The sequence below is a fragment of the Sander lucioperca genome, chromosome 3 (genome assembly GCF_008315115.2).
Source record: "Sander lucioperca isolate FBNREF2018 chromosome 3, SLUC_FBN_1.2, whole genome shotgun sequence".
Lineage (NCBI taxonomy): Eukaryota > Metazoa > Chordata > Actinopteri > Perciformes > Percidae > Sander > Sander lucioperca.
In genome coordinates this window covers 5450052-5471303 of record NC_050175.1, presented here as the reverse complement: position 1 = coordinate 5471303, position 21252 = coordinate 5450052, and positions in this window count along the sequence as shown.

Sequence of the window (21252 nt, the reverse complement as noted above, 5' to 3'; positions counted from 1 at the left end):
TAGGGATTTCCATAATCTAAAGGCTAATTATGATGTTGCTGCGGATTCATTCTGTGTCTGACTGCTTAATACGGCTGATGGAAGGAGAGCGCTGAGCTATTGATCCGAGACGGTGAAGGTTACCGCCATCAATCAGGTGCTGCCCACTGCTCCCTGTTCTTGTGCCAACTGGACCGTTTAACCAAATCTTATGTCCACTTTGGCTACATCTCAAGGCTTTTCTCTTTAAATTCACTCACGGATTACTCTCCCTCCACCCTTCTTGCAGACAGCACAGTCAGACAAGGTGAGGCTTATTCTTGTGACTCTTGAGTTTCACCACAGATGCCTCCTGGGAACTTCCAGTCTGGCAGTGCTCCATCCCTTCCCTCAGGGACTCAGGCTTTAGATTTAGCCCATGACAGAACTAAACTGTTAACCCTGGGACTACTACTACAGGCGGTAGTGCAGACACCTCAGGACAGAGGCGTAGCACAACATTCTGGGCCCTGTAGAAAAGCATTTTCTATGGGCCCCTCCCCGCATCCAGAGCTATTCATTCTAGCATCTTTTTGGGGGCCTCACATGAGGGCCCTGGGTACTCTGTCCCCTTCCCCCCCCCCAGTCCGACGCCCCTGATCAGGGATGTCAAGGGCTGCTTCCCAAGCCTCTTATTTGACATCTCCTCACAGTTCCCACGTGATTCCAAGATTCTTTTCCAAAATTAGGTCCAATATTCCCACATTTCCTTTTTCATAAATTTGTATAAGATTGTATCCCCTTTCTCCAAATTCAGTAGCCAATTACACCCAACCTATTATCCAGTAGCAATAGACTACAGATGGAATGTAACCCTAACCCTAACATAGGGCCTAATTTTAAGAAAGATCTTAGAAATGTGGGAACATAGGGCTGACCCCATGACACCAACCAGCTGACAGGGTCCAAAATTAGCACCATCTACTCACCAGCCAAAAAAACAACGGTAATTTATTGAGTGGCTGGTAAAATTGGAACATTCACTAGCCATTTGGCTGGTGGACAAAAAAGTAAATTTTGGAGCCTGGCTGACTCGTATGAAGAAGCGAAGGATTACATATGTATTTGATGGCTGAAAGACCTTTTTCACAGCAGACATGTTGACATGTCATAGTAGGAACAGCACAGGTGTATTCGAACCCATTAATGATGGCTGCATTCCACTTAGGAGAGGTCCTGGTATTGTTCATGTTGACTCACTGAAATAGCTCACTGGGACACTTGATGGAATTGAGCCATCGTTAAGGTTATCAATTTCAGCTGTGCTTTTCCTACTATGACAAGTTAAAATGTCTGCTGTGAATAACTTTACATCTGAAGAGTTTAAAGACTCTATTTGTCTATTGTTTATTTCTAAAGAAACACGACAATGTATAAAAGGCTCCATTACCTTGTACCTCACGTTATGGCTCCGTAGCAGACGTTTTTATAAAAATAGGCTAACGATTGGGTCATAACCACGAGACTTACTGTCTCATAGTAGAGGAATTACCGTATAGTACAGGAGAAGCTCTCAGGCAGTTTGGACTTCCATTAGCTGTTTAAGTTTAATTACTAATGTTAACTATCATTTTAGTGATCAATAATTAGCCTGTGTCTATGTTATCTCCTTACATATACCTACGCTCTCCGTCTCTGCTAGATTGGGAATGATTGAGATTTCTCTTGGCACAGCTACCAGAAGACTTCCAACTTTCAGACAGGTTGCTCACGTCACATCTACGTCTTCAAGCTCAGTTGGAGGCTGCTCAGTAACGCTCAGCCATCACCGGGAAAGTGACTTCTAATATCCTTCACTGGTCCATTATATATATATATATATATATATATATATATATATATGTGTGTCAATGGGTATAGCTCCATAGAGTCCCATTCATTCTACACTCGGCCGTGAGCGCCCTCATATGGAACCAGAGTGGAACTGCAACCAGTTCAGAAGCCGGAAGTTTCCAGAGAGTGGAAGGTCTCTCCTTATTAGACATTCTCTGATTTTACTAAGTAGTTTTGGTGCATTAACATAACCAAACTGCGCCATATCACAACATTAAACTTGTTTAAAACCGCAAGCAACGTTCTCTGGTTTAGATATCAGGTTGTATTTCCTGCCACCGCTAGGGGCGCTAACTTATGAAACGCTCCTGTGGGTCGTATTAGAGGGGAGGGAACAAAACGACCCATATCCTCGTATAGTTTGGAGGAATTGTTGAGGCATGAAGAGCAAATTGCTCCCCTGGAAAAGTCTGGTCACCTGGCAGAGAGTCCTCCCCAATCATCCTCCCACAGGCAAACGGTTCAGGGTCTAATCTGTTTGTTACACCTTCCACTACGGCTCATTACAGGTCAGAATTGGTTGATTCATTAGTTAGCACATTCAGTCACTCGTGACAGATTAGGCCAGATACTGAATGCAAACAGAGGGAGCACACCACTAGAAGTGTGTGAGCAGGTTAAAGAGTGTGTTTCCCGAGGCAAATGGCTGAGGGGGATGTTGATGCAACGTTCGTATATATTGCATGTACAGTGTGTGCTTTAGGTTCATTGGCGGCGAAGTCTGTAGAGGCGTACAGGACGGTTCTGCTTATTTGTTTGATTGAGTGACAGGAAGCTCAGGAGAGATGGGCCTCCCTAGTTCAGCTAGTGCCTCAGGCTTTAAGGTCGACAGGATTAGCATTTTAAAAACTCTGCTCTTCAGATCTGTGACAAGAGCGGCACGGTAGAGTGGCAGCAACCTGGCGGATTCAAAATCGGATCTTCTTTCTACTCTCAGCTCCTCGTCATGTCTTTGAAATGTGTGGTATAGATAGAAAGCAGAACTTTACCTTTCTCATTACATCACATCACACAGGGGAAACAGAACGGCGCCTAACAAACGGGAAGCAATCGTATGGTGACAACGCTTTCCATGCTTAACACTTTGCTGGATTTGAGCCGCACGTATTTTTTAGTTTGTTCTGAAACACAAGGGTTCAGCACCTTCCCGCAGAATCTATTCCAGCTTCAGTGAATTTGTACACTTCTTAAATAGGCTGAAACTCTGATGAACTCTGGTATTTAGTTCTGTTTCGACCTGCAAGATTAATCAATTAATCGATTAGTTGTCAACTATTAAATTAATCGCCAACTATTAAGCGATTAATCGGTTTGTCATTTTTTAATGAAAAAAAAAGTCTAAATTCTTTGATGTCAGCTTGTTAAATGTGAATATCTTCTAGTTTCTTCTCTCCTCTGTGACAGTAAACTGAATATCTTTGAGTTGTGGACAAAACAAGACATTTGAGGACGTCATCTTGGACTTTCACCATTTTCTGACATTTTATACACCAAACAACCAATCCATTTATCAAGAGAATAATAAACAGATTAATCCATGATGACAATAATCGTTAGTTGCAGCCCTAGTGTTAGGTCTGAGTCTAGTGTATTGGCCCCGAATTGCAGAAACAGAGACAGTGAGCGATTCAAGGGTGTCCATTAGAACAAGTCTGTAGTTCTGGCAGGGAATGGGAGGCTGCAGTTGAGTGCTGGCTGGCGAGGCAGGAAGAGGGAACAGGCTGGCCTGGAGATCCACAGGAGCTGAAGACCACAGGGAAAGCTGGATACTTAGCAAAAGGGGGAAAAAAAATCACAGCCTGGGAAAAGCCTAACCTGGAAAAACCCTGACGAACTTCTGGCAAATTTGAGATTTGCTCTGCAAGTCCGTCTGGCCAAGAGCCCATTCAAGCCCATTTCCAATTTTTCCAAATCGAGGCTCCAATCACAACCGTTGAGGCGGGCTTTACACCAATCACAACCGTTGAGACGGGCTTTACACCAATCACAACCGTTGAGGCGGGCTTTACACCAATCACAACCGTTGAGACGGGCTTTACACCAATCACAACCGTTGAGGCGGGCTCTACACCAATCACAACCGTTGAGGCGGGCTTTACACCAATCACAACCGTTGAGGCGGGCTCTACACCAATCACAACCATTGAGGCGGGCTTTACACGATGACAATAGCGACGGCAAGCAGCTTCTTGTTTACATTCAACATGACGGCCACCGAAGCGCAGCAACCGGTTGATGCCGCTGTCGCTGCTACGTCACCCGGATCTTTGGTCTGATTGGTTGAAGGACTATCCAATTGCCCCCAGAGGCATTTGAGCGGCGTCCGTTGGTGCGTCCCTTTGGAAATGGGCTGTGAATGAAGCTTCCCCAGACCCACTCTGAGTTACAACTGAGAAGGGTCTGGTGTCAACCAGGATACAAAAAGCCATAAATGCCAAAACGAGAGTCAGAGTAGCCAGGGCTAAAACAGAGTCGGCCTGTGCCACACACTGTACCGGTAATCTGGCACAGAGTGGAGAAGGGACCCAGCTTAAATGTGGTGATCAATCAACAAGATGAGGATCAGATGTGCCTTGTAGAGAGGCCCACTCTGCCAGCTCCGCCCTCAACAGCACCAGTCCTGCCAGGAGAGAACGGGAGGAGGGGAGAAACACCCAACACAAAATACACACAACCGTGACACCTAGTTCTGTTCATGTCCACTGTTGTTCATAGTGGAAACTTTACTTTACAGATTAACTTGCTATAGTGCTGTGATTCTAAACCGATTCCGACTACTGGACCTCTTGTGATGAACTGAAACTGCCGACATCCCCAGCTGCACATTTGTGACTCCACATGAAAATATATATACTATACTGTACAAACCCACATTCAACTCCTTCAGGCTGGCCAACACATCTGGAATATAAACTGAGAACCTGAAGTAGAGTCATGACCGAGCCACGGTGTAGCCAGCGTGCGATGTGTACATTACCTGACATGTTTCGCTCGTGTTGTTTCAGTCACCCGACTCACATGTATGCCAGATGAACAGATGAGCTTCAGTTTTAGTCAGTACAGCTGTTCCACAGCGGCCACATGGCAGCATGAAACGTATGGGCACATGGCTCTATAGATGGCAATGTCGGTCTGTTGTTCTACCACTTTGGTCCAGATTAGGATAGCTTGCAATTGAATTTTGTACAGACATCCATGGTCTGCAGAGGATGAAGCCTACTGACTTTGGCGATCCTCTGACTTTTCCTCTAGTGCCACTGTAGGTAACTATTTGTAAGTAACAATTGTTCAGTGAAATATCTCAACAACTCTTGGATGGATTGCCATGAAATTTTGTTCAGACCTTCATTGAACCCAGAAGATCCTAGACTGTTTATACTTGGTTTTGAATACGTCTTGGGCGATCGGATCACAAGTGGACAGCACTAAATACAAGTGTAAACGACCACCAAGACGCAGTGCGATAGGATCACTCAAGCTAGTCTATCCAATTCTGCCAGATGCACCTCTTTTCGGCCGGATGTCCATTACCTTCCGCTTTCTTTGTTTGAATTTTAAACTTTTATGTTCATGAGGACTATGGTTAACTGCTCCTCAGATCTCTGCAGGGTAAATCCAGACAGCTAGCTAGACTATCTGTCCAATCTGAGTTTTCTGTTGCACGACTAAAACAACTTTTGGACGTACACATGTTCCACCAAAACAAGTTCCTTCCTGCAGAGGCACCGTGGCTCCTTCCAGCGCTTAGCACCGCCCAAGACGATTGCGATTGGTTTAACGAAATGCCAATAAACCAGAGCATGTTTTCCTCCCATCCAGGAATGCTGTGTGGACTAGCTAGACCCTCCTCCGCAGCGCTGTGGAGGAAGGTCTGGCAATGCGAGACTATGTGAAAGCTAACGCGTCCTGATGCACCCCCAAACAGATATGTCATCAATGCAGGACGTGGTAGTTGTTTGGTAACAGCAAAGTGGACATCCATAGTTGTATCCAATGAAAGGAGATGTATTGGACTGATAAAACTGCTTACATGACTGGCGAGAATGTGGACGTAATAACTGTGCACGGGGCCCTTTTACCTTCTAGCACAAGTGATGTAGACAGTAACGGAATCTGAACACAAGTGGTCAGTTGGAGTCCCATTAGACCCAGGTGTGAACAGCGATGTGTCTCGGCTGTCCACTTGTGTTCAGATGAAGTGGGTTCAATTGGAAACAGGGCCCTTGAGTCCTCGTGACTTCTGTGATCCTCTGACTAAGTCCGAGATAAGGAGTTTTCCTCTGCGCCGTAGTAAGTATGTCTGCGGTGAGAAAGGCAATCATGGGATGGCGACATTTGTACAAAAGTCTCCAGTTATAAAGCACTTTTATCCAAAAGGAAACCAGACCTGCAACAACTTCATTTTAAGAAATAAACACTGTCTTACGGGAGTTAAAAATAAAGTTTTCTTTAATCAAATCTGTCATTGAGAAATGAAAAACATTGATAGGACACAGCATTTTATTTATTAAGCCTTGTTTCAGCCAAAACCTCAGGAGTATTCTCACATTTGTATGAGGAAAATGTATTTATTTTTTTTGTCAAGTAATTGAAGCCGCTGGTTTTAGTTATTTATTCATTTTTTTTGTTGTTGTTTAAGAAAACTAGATGAAGTTCAAGAAAAACGCTTTAGGGGATTCAACACAATACAGCAAAAACAAGGAGCTAATTAAAAGGACTGTTTGTGGCCACAGCTATTGATCATGAAATATCTTGCTGAGGCTGCTGAAACATTCAGTACAAGTTAATGATTTAAACTGAGAAACTTCACACAATCGATGCACTGCATAGCAATGAAACGCTCTGTGAAAGATTTACATAATCATCTTATTCAAATATTGTTATAAGCAGTGAACCGTGGATCATGCTGTACTGTCGAGTACTTCCTCAGAGGGCAGCTTTATTTGTAGAGCACATTTCAAGGCCATCCACGTTGTTTTACATAAGGCTTCAAAACACTAAAGGAAGACTATAGAATATATTTTGTAAGAATAGTAGTAAAAGCCTTGAACCAGACTGACATTTTCCTCTCTGTTTCATAAGTTATCTATAGTCTTATGTTTTCATAAGGCCTGTGAGAGTTAAAACGTGTAAAGGCCCGGATACACCGGGCTGATAATCGGCCGTCTGACAGTCTGGCGAGGTCGGTGACTCCAGTCTGTTCGGTGTGTTCCGTGCCGTCGTCCATCCGACGGGGCGTCGTCCTTCATTTTGGCTGATTTGACATGTATAATCGGCGGGGCGGGCACTGCCGGCAGTCGGACTCAAATGACCCATCTGATTGGTGGAGAGCTAACCAGGAAATGGGGAGCGGGATGAGCGTGACTAGAGTCTCTCAAAATCTGAAAATCTTTTAAACTGATCTTTGTCGATCTGAATGAAGACAGATTCAGCAACTGCACGGCCTATTTCTCTCTTAAAATGTTTTCAGAAACACGTTTCGGTGAACTATTTTAGTCCAACATGAGATCGTATTCTGAACGAGCCGCCATGACAGTCTGGCTGTGAATTTCTGGAGAAACCAGACCCACGTGACGCATTTGTCCAATCAGCTGCCGGTTTTCATTTTTGGGCGACAATACAGATTAGCGCCGCCTGCTGTTATGGAGACGTATTACGTCTCGTCGCTTTGGTGTGTTCTGAGGAACTTTTTTGACCAATTTGGGGAGACTGATCAGTCACACTGGCTTTACTGCCGACGTTTGGCCGTCGGCTCTGTGTGTCTGGGCCTTAAGGCGCCCAGGAAATGATTAACAGTAGCAAATAATCTCATGGCCAGAGAAACGAAAGAACAAAGACGCAATCATGGGTATGCGCACATTTTCAGTAGGAAAACCGGATGCTGAGACCAGGTGCACTGATAACAGCCGAATGCATCGCAGGAGGGGTGGCAGAAGAGAATAAGAAAGAAAGGAGAGATAGGTTGGGAGTCAGAATTCCGAAGAGACTGTTGGCGTTAGGGCGAGAGGTAATTGTCTTGAAGGAAATCTGATTCCTTATGCATAAATTGTATTTTACTTGCAATATCATTTACAAAAGTTTGTTATAGACTAACTGAAGGAATCCTGTGTACTGATTTTCTGTTATACTATTCAACGAACACAAAAATTAACGGCATACTATGTAACTTTTCCCTCTTCGGTCCCCCTACAGGTTGTATCATTGGAATTACAGCTCTACAGGAGCTGGAGCTGTAGTTCCAATGAGACAACCTGTAGGGGGACCGAAGAGGGAAAAGTTACATAGTATGCCTTCAAAGGAGCAGTCTTTGAGGTGACCAATTGGAGTCAGAAACCGGTCAAATTAAATCCTTCAACAGTCGCAGATGTATTCTCGTCTTAACAACAATCTTTGACATTGGTCCAGTATTAAGCGAGATCGCTGCAGTCGGCAGCGGAGAAACAAGCTACAATGTAAGTTAATAGGGCAGTTGTCCAGCTTGTATTTACCTTCACAAAACTGCTCGTTTTGCCGCTGACAGACTCAGATTACAGTTTTTCTCAGTCACTTTGGTACATTTCTCGAATCATCCTCGACATTTGCAAAAGAGTAAGTGCATTTCTCAAAACAATTTTTACAAATAGCAAAACACCATGGATTACCTGCAAAAGCAAGTCTCTTGCTCAAAATCCTTAGTTCATCTCTCAAAAGTAAATATCTGTGTCAATGAACACGTCAGTGCCGTCAGAATGTCATGGTGTACGGATAAGACAGTCAAATTGCTTAGTCATGTTGTCAGTATAACAGTGTACCCCAGGATGGTTGTAAACTATGGCTAAAGTTTTGATGGCAATCATTGTAAATTGTAGGTTACACCTTAGTGTATGTGGGAGTTGGATTGCAAGAGACTGCACAAGATTCACATTTACGCTTTTACTGTTTGTGCTCTTTGTTGACAGACCATGTCATTGCGATACAGAAAGGAAAAGACAGCACTGCATAGCACAAAGAAAAAAAACAAAAGTAGAAATGTGAAAATAGGACAATAGATAGATAGATAGATTTTAATTGATCCCAAAAATGGGAAATTACAGTGTTACAGCAGCAAAATATCAGACACACAGCACACATATAGAATATACATGAAATAATAGGATACAATACAATTTATTTATTTATTTATTTATTTGAAAGAAAAGGGGACAATACATATTAATGATATCAATAAAATGTCCTTAGGGAAAACTGTACATGCAGTGCTGTAGGAATTACAGTGCAGTCTTCCTACACCTCAATGGGGTTAAGGAACGGGGAGTAGGGTGAGAGGAACTCCATCAACATCCTGATGTTGGAGCGATGGACACTGACATTGTCCCAAACTATCACGTACTTTGGCAGGTCATCTCCAATCTGACCCCTCTATTGTTCAGGGATGAGATCCCTGTAGAGAGTCTAAAAAGGTGACAAGATGCTCTGTATTATATTGCCCAATAATGGGAATATGCGTTAGCACACCATTCTCAGAGATAGCAGCACCCATGGTTATGTTCCCGCCCCGTTGGCCTGGCACATCACCTGTAGCTCTGTGGCCGATGATATTTCGATATTTCGACCATGCCTTCTGCGTTTCGTTAGGTTGAAGCCAGCCTCATCCATGTAGATGAAGCTGTGCGGTGGTTCACTTGCTTCCAGTTCCATTATACGCTATCTCCAGAAGACACAAAATGAGTTTTATGAATTACATGCATTTTCGTTTTGGGCAAGATACAGTTACATCAAATGTATACAGCACATATTGCATCTTCTTTTCAACAGCCATAGCAAATGTGGAAAGGTCACACTTACTGTACTGTATATCACTATGCGATGGTGTACTGTTTACTGTGAGGTACACTTGCTGCATGCTCATACATGTTTAACCTGTACATACTGGTATTGCAGCTCCTTCTGACCGACTGTTTGGATGTTTTCAAAGATGTTGTTGTCCTCTATAATGGCACTCTTTATCTCCCTTAGTCTTATGGCATTGGTTTCTACAACCATGGTGCAAATAGCCTCCTCCTGTTCCGGTGTGAAAAGGGCCCCTCTGCCCCCCCGTGAAGTTCTTCTTCACAGTCCTATGTGGAAAAAAATATAGTAACGCAAAACACAAAATTGAGTAAGATAAAATGTCACTGTTTAAAGTATACTTACTGTATATTGTAAAATGCAAGTGGAATACTGTAATATTGTATGAATGAATGATTACAGAAAGTATACAGTATTACAGCACAGTGCCTGTTGTTAGATTACATATGTTACATGTGCCTCTTGTGTGTGTCTTGTTTTCTCTCTCTCTGTTTCTCATTCTGCCCTCCTCCCTCTGCCTGTTGCACACCTGAGTGTAATCCAGCGTCTTCCCATCTTTTGTTTTTTTTGGCCGGGGTCTTCATTCCCTTTTTGTTTTTCCTTGTTTGTTACTTTTGGGAATATTCTTTACTTAATGAAGCTTGTTGGTTAATTCTTAACTTTGTGTCTGGCGTCCTTTTTATATGTTGCATCCTCCAATCCCTTTTGAGCCTTGGTTTGTCCCTTGTAAATGGAGGCCGTAACACATACCTGTTCGGTCGACAAAAAGTCTGAATGATTGAGGACACAGTTGTCCTCCCAACATTTGGCTGCACCCTTCGACCAGCCTCGGCCATTGTAAGCCCATGGTTGAGAACGTGGTCTACAAGTGTGGCTCTCATCTCATCAGGAACGCGCGTATGTCCTCGACCTCTTCTGCCTCTTCCTTTGTTTTGCCTCCCAACTCCTCCGCCACGCAGCCTCACTCCTCTTCCTTTTCTCTCTGGCTGTTGACTCTGTCCAATTCCTTGTCCTTCCATTATCAGACATTGTGTTGTGCTCCGGCTATATATATATATATATATATATATATATATATATATATATATATACACACTTGCCAGTTGATGGTTCATGAGATGCACCTTCGTTAGAGAAAGTCAAGATTCACCTGGGAGCAATTTACCAATTCAGGACAGAAAAAATTGAAAAAAAAAAAGTTTAGAAAAAAAGTCTAATGGAAATGTATAGAAATATGCTTGACATATTATGACAACTTGTTCAACCATTTTGCATGTAAAGACTTACGCTATGAACTAATGCCTAAAGCACGTGTCAAACTAAAGGCCCGCGGGCCAAATCCGGCCCCTCGCAGATTATGATCCGGCCCGCATATCAATTTACTTTCACAATACATTTTGGCCCGCCTGGTTTTTGTCGCTTTTTCTGACGTTGTTGTCTTTTTTTTTATGATTTGTAACTTTTTCTGACGTTGTTGTCACTTTTACCGAAATTTTTGTCACTTTTTCAGACGTTTTGGCCACTTTTTCTGATGTTTTTGTCTCTTATTCCGATGTTTTTGTTTTTAGGCGCTTTTTCCCGAGGTTTTTGGGCGCTTTTTTTCTATGATGGCTGAGGAACTTTTTCCTGACTTCTTTAGGACTTTATGTCGACCAAACTGTAAGAGAGAATATATGACAATAAGATAATTTTTTTTAAATAATAGCATGTCAATAAACTCTACATGTCTGGCTCTTGATGTGATTCTTATTTTCCAGTGTGGCCCTCAGTGAAGTTGAGTTTGACTAAAGGGTGAGACTATTCAACTGAGACCCATTATAATACATTTTGATCAACATGACATAAGCAATTGATAATGTAGGAAACAGCAGATAATTGTACATAATCATTTGCATGGATGTACCAAAGCATTTGCAACTTGTTCAAAAAAATGAGAAACTGCTTTTTTGATGTGCACAAGTGACACAATGATGTGAAGATTGAACAGGTAGTTTTGAGATTTTCAATTCTGATCTGAGAAATGTACCAAAGCGACTGAGAAAAACTGTAATATTCTACGTGTCTGACAACATTATGAAAGGATTTCTAAGGAGGTCGACCTTTCTGTTAAAGAGTAAGATCCTTTTTTAAAACATAAAAACATCCACGAACTTGCGTTCGCTAAACCCACCAGACTCCATGTAAATAAACAGTCATTTTAACATCGTAAAATCCACTTCATTCAAAGTCCACAGAAACAAAAATAAAACTTGGTTCGTCTTTCCACTGTTCCAACAATCACCACTCTGGTTTGGTTGAAAAATCACCCATTTAAGGCTGCCGGTTACAGCGGTCCCGCTCAATACTGGACCGATTTCAAAGATTGTTTCCATCAGTCATAAAAACATGGAAAAATAGGGTCCAGTTTGAAAAAAACTAAACAAAGTTACCCTTCAAACTAGATATCTTCAACAGGCGGTTCTCGGAGTCACTGCAAATTATTGTTAATTTTTGAAAGTTTTTAAAAAAATTGAAATGCCTTAACATGAATCCAACATATGATTAAATATATAAATATGATATATATATATATATATATATATATATATCCCCACTGATGATAGGCTTCGAGGTGTATAGGTAAGGTAGTCACTAAGGTAGCCATCCACAGATACAGTTCATCCTAAAAATGTATGCTCACCTGGTAGAGCGTGCACCCATATATAGAGGTTTACTCCTCGACACAGCGGCCGCGGGTTCAACTCCGACCTGCGGCCCTTTGCTGCATGTTGTTCCCCCCCTCTCTCTCCCCCTTCATGTCTTCAGCTGTCCTATAAATAAAGGCATACTATGCCCAAAAAATAATAAAAACATATATGTTTTTTTTTTTTTTTTTTATAAAATTATGCCAACAAGTATTGTTGTAATAGCTTAGTATTCTATGCACTAAAAAGGTACGTATAAAGGCTTTAGACTAGGCTATTTTACAGAATTTGCCATATTATACAGACATATCAGAAAGTCAATGTCCTTTCAGTGTAAAGAAAGAGAAAAGTAATTAAGGTAAATTGAGTTTCACTGGTTTCTGGACAAATTAAATTATCTCCTGCAGACTTTGTTTCCACTGAGCTATTTCCATTCAAAACAGACACATTTCTCCCACTTTTGTGTTCCCATTTGCATTTGAACACACCGTGGTGATTTCTCAACATTTCATCAGCCCAGGTTGGTTTCATCAGTGCAGCTCAAACCTGTACTGCAGCCTTGAAACAGACCGGTATGTGTGTGTTTCGTCTTCCCTTCTGAGACTGGACTCATCTTACATACATTACATTTGCATTCCCATTATCGTAATGAATGATACAATTAATGCTCATTATATCTGTCATGCGGGCCATTAGCAAGCTCAGCCCCTCCGGCTTTCTGTCATGTCATGCAGAGCACAGAGAGCAGGAAGTGTGGAAATGATAAAAGCAAACTGAACATGAGAACAGAGTGGGTGATAGTCGAACAATTGAGATATCAGGATGACATGCTTATTGTGCTTTTCTGCTCAGACGCATAACTCAAACCGATATCAGAATACATTTCATTAAACCATATCTATGTTTAGTGTTAAGGGCACAAATAACTAATTCAAAGGGAACAAATCCAGAAATGTCATGGAAGGAATGTCAACATTAAGGTGTGTTGAGTGCAGAAATGACTAATTAATGGCAGTTATTTGAAAATAAAGATCTTATTTGCACCATCTCAACCTCTTGGTGAAATTCTTTGATTCATTTTCGACATCAGAAAGTCTCCAACAAAGAGCCAATTGGGCAGCTAAATCGATTGCTAGTGTCAACTTCATAATCCACCTGTTGGTTTTAATTGGCCGCCAGGTTTTGGTGGGTGTGGCTAACCTGCGTCGCGGAGTCTGCAGAAGCGGAAGTGAAGCCAGACTGGCGGATATTTTTCCATGGAACAGTCTCAGGGAGAGACTGACTGACGGACTCTGGGAGAGTCAGTGAAGAGGATTGCGTTTGTGATTTGTCGTAACGTTTCCCCACCAAGTTCTGTTAATGTTGCGTCCGCGTAAACTGTCAACTGAGCGTTGAAGGTGTGTCGAGTGGCGCCGAGAGATGACGACCAAGGTAGGCCTCTTATCCTTAACTCCAGTCTGGCTGTCTAGTGTTAGCTTCTGCAGTTCTCAAATGCATGGGCAAAACCAAGCCCTAGACATAAAGCCCAGTTCAGACCAAAGATTTGCGACAAGACAAAACCGCATTAGAAAGCTGCAAAGAAAAGTTGCAACGGTTTGAACTGGACCATCTCAGATCAATTAAAACCAGCTGATGGTGTCGCTGGGACTCAGCTGGTCAAGTCTCCAGAGGCTGGTTTTAGAACGTAAGAGACGTCTCCTGTTTCAACAGCCAATAGAGAAGTCAGCTGGTGGAGTCTCCAGAGGCTGGTACACTAGCCTGGTCCTACCAGACTCTGGTCCATTAGCCTGGTCCTACCAGACTCTGGTACACTAGCCTGGTCCTACCAGACTCTGGTACATTAGCCTGGTCCTACCAGACTCTGGTACATTAGCCTGGTCCTACCAGACTCTGGTCCACTAGCCTGGTCCTAGCAGACTCTGGTCCACTAGCCTGGTCCTACCAGACTCTGGTCCATTTCATTGGTCCAGAGAGTCTGGCCACTCTCCATTGACAAGTGTTAATTTCCTTGAAGGCTGGTACTCTGTTGAAGTTTAAAACTATTGGATCTGCCCAGAGCCACTCTGGATCTGCCCAGAGCCAATCGCTAACGTTTGGTCGTGACGTCGCCTTAGCACGCTAGCGTTAGCCTTAGCCAACTCCTTCACCACTAACGGAGCGAGCTGGAAAATCAAACTGTTCCTGAACCCCGTGGGGAGGAGGGCCACGACATCATGGCCCCCAACACAACTCAGCAAAGATTGTTCTTGCTCGGGCTTTAACTTCTGGATATTCGGCAGTGTTGCCACAACGGACCGAAGGCCTTCGTTCGCATCTTTTTCCGCCGCCATGACGGAACTACAACTCAAACTAGCGCACAACCTCAACGTCATCGTTCTCAGCCGCTCCCTCTGTTCGCTGATTGGACTGGTAAAGATTTGACCGGAGAAAACCCAAGAAAATACCGCAAACCCAGACGATGTACTGAAGGAAAATGAAAATTGAGCGGAAGTACGTAGAAGGGCGGAGCCAGGCTAGTCAGCTGGTGGAAACGGCAGAGTTTGAGGCTCAGCGAGCGCCTGCAAGCACGGCATGTGGTGGAGCGAGCTAGAGAGTGACTGAAGAGAGGGAGCAGCGAACAAAGCTTGCTTTTGTTGATGAAAGACAATTCTCTGTAGGTCATTTATCTTTTGATACAAGTTACATTTCAGATCAGGGATCTTAAACCTCACTATTTGTTGAGTCCAAACCTCTTCTCTTCTGTTCATCTTCATATACTCTCCACAGAAACCACCGCAGACAGTTTAACAGCCTCTGAACACAAAAAATATTGCAAACATCAGTTAGAACATAACGTCTGGGTTTGAGAAAACAACAACCTGCAGTCTGAACACATCCAAACTGTCACTGCGAGGCCACAGCGCTGACTGCTGGGCCTGCATACAAACACTGCTGTTTAATTTGCATCTAAAACATATTTATTTTTTGTATTTGTTCTGCTTATGCCAGACAAAATGTCCCACATACCACTTTTTTCAATTTAAAATGCGTGCTGTCTCCGAAAGCATTGATTTGAGATTATAAAAAGGTTTCGCAATTCAGATAGTTATCTCTGCCAGGTCATTTCCTTTTCAACGTCAAAAAAGTGGCATGTTCAAAACGCTCCTCTTTTCATCGCAGCTGGGATTTTACTGTCTGCAGACGGGAGCAGTTTGTCTGAAATTATCCCATCATGCTCTGTTCAACTGACAGTCCATTAAACAAAAGCAACAGACTGCTGGTGAATCTGTGATTTGTGCTGCAGCTGAACCATCGGACAGACAGGCAGGCAGCAAATTCAAACGTCAGCGGTTTGTTGCATGTGCACACGTCGCTAAGAATATCAACAGAAAAAGCTGCGTGTGTCTAGATGAAGATCAAATTTCAAACCTAAGAACTAGAGCTGCAGAGATGAATCGATTGGTTGTCAACTATCGAATTAATCTGTTAATTATCAAATCGGTTTGAGTCAAACTTGTGTGATGTCAGCTTGTTAAATGTGAATATGTTCCAGCCCGGTCGTGTAAATGTCACGTTATTTTTAATCTATTGATACGTGTTCACGGGGACGTTTTTCTTGTTTTTTACGTGGTGGCCAGCACGAAATTGGAAGCATATTTCGTGGTCACAGCACGAAAATGGTAGGGAGTAGTATAAAGAGCCGAAAATCCGCCTAGGGAGGCTGGTCGGGGGGGTGGATGGGTCAGACAACACAGGATTTTCACCCGGGCGAGCGGGGATCGCGTCCCACGTGTGGCGTTTTGTTTCCCGGAGTCCGGCCGTCTCCCGGGGTGTGAGGCGTCCTTTCCCTGTAGTGTTTTTCCTAAACCCAACCTCCGCCATCCCGTTATTGTGGCGCGTTGATTAGACAAAGACCATCCACGTGTTAACACATGATAAGCTGATATAGACATAGATATAGATATAGATATAGGTGAGGTATATAGACTTATTTATAGTATCAAATCATAACAAGAGTTATCTCGAGACACTTTATTTATAGAGTGTCTAGACCACACTCTATAATTTACAAAGCCCCAACAATTCCAATAGTTCCCCCAAGAGCAAGCATTAGCAGTGGCGAGGAAAAACTCCCTTTTAGTGCACACTCATAACAACTGTTATGAGTGTGGTCATGTGAGAAGTCGTGTAAGAGTTACAGGAAATATTGGTACACTCCTCCCTATGAGGGCAACTGAAGAACCATTGGAACAAGAGAGCGCTAAGAGAGTCGTGGACACGCCTAAGCACCAACAAGGGGCCAATAGGACCAGCCAACCAATGGGAGAAGACTATGGCTGCAGTAGAGTAGTATATTAACGGTATGGCTGCAGTAGAGTAGTATATTAACGGTCTGGGCTAGGAAATCAAGGCCATTCTGCGGAGCTCCAGAGCGACGTAGACATTGCCCACATCGATGTGTGTCTTGTAATCCTTTTGAGATTGAACGAGAGAAGTTGTTGGGGCTTTTTTGACTTCTTCTCAGTCAAACAAACACGACAAGAGAAAGTTAGAGGCGACAGAAAGTCCCTCTTTACTTGACTGTCACAGATACACTGAGCACATTGTTGTTTTGTTCAGTTTTCAAGGTTCACACACTCTGGACACCATTGAGGAAAAGCACTGTTTTTAGGTTAGGGATGAAAGGGAGAATAGAAAAATATGTTAACGAATTTAACCAGCTTTGCGTGGAGGATTTCTGTCTCATTAACGGATTCCAATTTTGGAGTGGACTAATGAAACTCATTAAAATTGAACTTGACTGCGGTTAAGACTTGATTGCTGAAATCAAACAACTAATACATTTTATTTTTATATCATTAAATCTCAAAGTGCTTGAAAAGAAACTTGCTGAAATCCTGAAAGAAAAATAATAATAATGTGCACCACACTGGCCACACAGCTTGAATATTTAAAAGGATAAGAATCAGAATCAGAATCAGAATCAGAAAGGGCTTTATTGCCAAGTACGTTGCACATACGAGGAATTTGTCATGGTGTTGTTGGAGCATGTCACACATACAAATATAAGAAGGATAAAAAGATATAAACAATATAAGTATAAACATATACACACAGTACGTATTAACGATAAAATAAATTTAAATAAATAGTAAAATAAGTTAAACAGTAGTGAAAAGGGACGCTACAGCAGAGTAGGTACAGTGGCATGAGGAGCCAGAGGTGGGGTGTGGAGAGAGTCAGGGTGGATTCCGAGCCTTGTTTAGAAGGCTAGTGGCGGAGGGGAAAAAACTGTTTATGTGGCGTGAGGTTTTGGTCCTGATGGACCTCATCCTCCTGCCAGAGGGGAGTGGCTCAAAGAGCTTGTGTCCGGGGTGGGAGGGGTCAGCCACAATCTTTCCAGCACGCTTCAGAGTCCTGGTGGCGTATAGGTCCTGGAGCGGCGGCAGATTGCAGCCAATGACACGCTGCAGCCTGCCCTTGTCCTTGGCAGTGGCAGCAGCGTACCAGATGGTGATGGAGGATGTGAGGATGGACTCAATGATGGCTGTGTAGAAGTGCACCATCATTGTCTTTGGCAGGTTGAATTTCTTCAGCTGCCGCAGGAAGTACATCCTCTGTTGTGCTTTCTTGACGAGGGAGCTGATGTTCAGCTCCCACTTGAGGTCCTGGGAGATGGTAGTTCCCAGAAAGCGGAAAGACTCCACAGTGTCAATTGTGGAGCCACAGAGGGTGATGGGGGCAGGTGAGGCTGGGTTCTTCCTGAAGTCCACAACCATCTCCACTGTCTTTAGAGCGTTGAGCTCTAGGTTGTTTTGCTTGCACCAGGTCACCAGGTGGTCAGCCTCCCACCTGTAGGCGGACTCGTCTCCATCAGAGATGAGTCCGATGAGGGAGGTGTCGTCCGCAAACTTCAGAAGCTTGACGGACTGGTGACTGGAGGTACAGCTGTTGGTGTACAGGGAGAAGAGCAGAGGAGAAAGAACGCAGCCCTGGGGGGATCCGGTGCTGATGGTCTGTGAGTCGGAGACGTGTTTCCCCAGCTTCACATGCTGCTTCCTGTCAGACAGGAAGTCAGTGATCCACCTGCAGGTGGAGTCAGGCACACCAAGCTGGGAGAGTTTCTGCTGAAGCAGAGCCGGGATGATGGTATTGAAGGCAGAGCTGAAGTCCACAAACAGGATCCTGGCGTAGGTTCCTGCGGAGTCCAGGTGCCGGAGATGTAGTGGAGGGCCAGGTTGACTGCATTGTCTACAGACCTATTGGCTCTGTAGGCAAACTGCAGGGGGTCCAGGAGGGGGTCGGTGAGGTCTTTGAGGTGTGAAAGCACAAGGCGCTCAAAGGACTTCATAACCACAGAGGTCAGGGCGACGGGTCTGAAGTCATTAAGTCCTGTGGTCCTTGGCTTCTTGGGGACAGGGATTATGGTTGAGGTCTTGAAGCAGGCTGGCACGTGCATGTCTCCAGTGAGGTGTTAAAAATGTCTGTGAACACTGGAGACAGCTGGTCAGCGCAGTGCTTCAAGCTGGATGGGGAGACAGCATCCGGTCCAGCAGCTTTCCTGGGATTCTGTCTCCTGAACAGTCTGTTGACGTCCCTCTCGTGAATGGAGAGAGTCGTCACTGAGGTGGGAGGGGGGGTGGAGGTGGAGGGAACCTTTAAGGAGGGCATTGGTGGGGGGGCCCAGGACCCTGCTGAGGTGGGCGAGGTGGAGGTGATGCACAGTGGCTGTAGCTGTAGGGAGGTGTCGTGGGGGATGGTGTCAGGACTGTCCTTTTGTCTTTCAAATCGACAGTAGAACTCGTTCAGGTCATTGGCTAGGTGTCGGTCATTGAAGGAGTGGGGGGTTTTAGGCTTGAAGTTGGTGATCTGCCTAAGTCCTTTCCAGACAGTCGCAGAGTCATTAGCTGAGAACTGGCGTTGGAGCTTCTCAGAGTACCGATGTTTAGCCTCCTTCACTGCCTTGCTAAATTTGTACTTTGACTCTTTAAATCTGTCTTTGTCCCCACTCCTGAACGAGTCTTCCTTAGCCAGCCTTAACCTTCTGAGTTTGGCTGTGAACCAGGGTTTGTCATTGTTGTAACTCACCCTGGTGCTTGATGGAACACAGCAGTCCTCACAGAAGCCGATGTATGACGTCACAGCCTCTGTGTACTCATCCAGACTGTTGGTAGCAGTCCTGAACACATCCCAGTCAGTACAATCCAAACACGACTGGAGATCCTCCACAGCTACACTGGTCCACTTCCTTGATGTCCTCGCTACAGATTTGCAGAGCTTTAGTTTCTGCCTGTAGGCGGGGATCAGGTGGACCATGACGTGGTCAGAGTGCCCCAGTGCAGCACGGGGGACAGCGTGATAAGCATCCCTGACTGTGGTGTAACAGTGATCCAGAATGTTCTCCTCTCTGGTCGGGCATTTAATATGTTGTCTATATTTAGGGAGTTCATGAGTGAGGTTCCCTTTATTAAAGTCACCAAGGACAATAACTAGGGAGTCCGGGTTGGTCTGCTCCACACACAGTATCTGGTCGGCAAGCATGCGCTGCGCGTCCTGCACGTTGGCCTGCGGTGAGATGTAAACACCGACCAGAATGAATGAATGGAACTCACGGGGTGAATAAAAAGGCTTACAGTTTATGGTGAAATACTCCAGGTCAGGAGAACAATACTGCTGGATCACTGTCACGTCGTTGCACCAACCGCTGTTGATGTAGAAACAGGTTCCTCCACCTTTAGTTTTGCCGGAGAGGTCCGTGTCTCTGTCCGCTCTGAAAAGCTGGAAGCCTGCCAGCTGCAGCGCAGAGTCCGGTATTAATCCACAGAGCCACGTCTCCGTGAAGCACAAAACAGCAAATGAAGAAAAGTCCCTGTTTCCCCTCAACAGCAGTTGTAATTCCTCCACTTTGTTGGGCAGAGAGCGCACGTTAGAGAGGAATATTCCAGGTAACGGTGTGCGTGATCCTCGCTGGCGGAGACGCACCAGCGCACCGGCCCGTTTCCCTCTCCTCCGGCGTTTCTCTGCGTGAGCAAAGGTGAGCGCACCTTTGACCAGAATGTCCAAAATTTCCAGTGAAGGGAGAAGAAAAGTGGGAAATAAGTCTGATGGTGTTGTTGCCCTGAAGTTCACAAGCTCTTCACTTGTGAATGAGATACGGGTACCATCGCAAGAAACAAAGTTAAAACACAAAACAAAACAAAACAGAGCGCTCCAACACACCGTGTCGCCATTCTGCGGCGCCATCTTGTCAGTCTGGGAATATATATTCTATATTGTGTTATTGTCAACAAATGCCATTTGCTGATGCAAACCGATATTGTGTTAGTCCGTCTCTTAATTCTTTCTGACTTCCTGTCTGTGTCTCTCAGCTCCAAGCCCATTGGTTCCTACTGAAGTAATCTATATCCACAACGTTCCACTTCCCTATTGCTCCGTTGCCGTAGCATGTCACTGCCGGTCGGACTGATTGCTATTTTGGGTGGTGTCATGTTCTTTAGTCTGTGGCCCAACAGGTACATTAGCTCGCCAAGCTAACGTTAGTCAAAGTGTTGACATATGAAAGCATCAAACGTGCATTTTAGATGAAGGAGATGAGAGTCTCCGTTTGCTCAGCACCGTTAAATTGTAAGAACAGGAGTTTTCTACCCGGAAGTTATTGGAAACAAACAATGTGATTGGGTCGATTGAACGGTCAACTATTTGTTTTGGGAGTCATTAGCAAACGACCAATTCTGTCATTTAGTTATGAGGACATGTTAGTTTTTGTAAACAAATAATGCATTAGAGGTGACACAACTAACCTTTTTGGATAATGGCATGGACTATTCTGGCAAAAAAACCCAGGGAGAACAATTTTCAAAAGCCAAAAGGTTTAGTCATTGTTGTCCTCTGTGTGATTTCAATACATTTC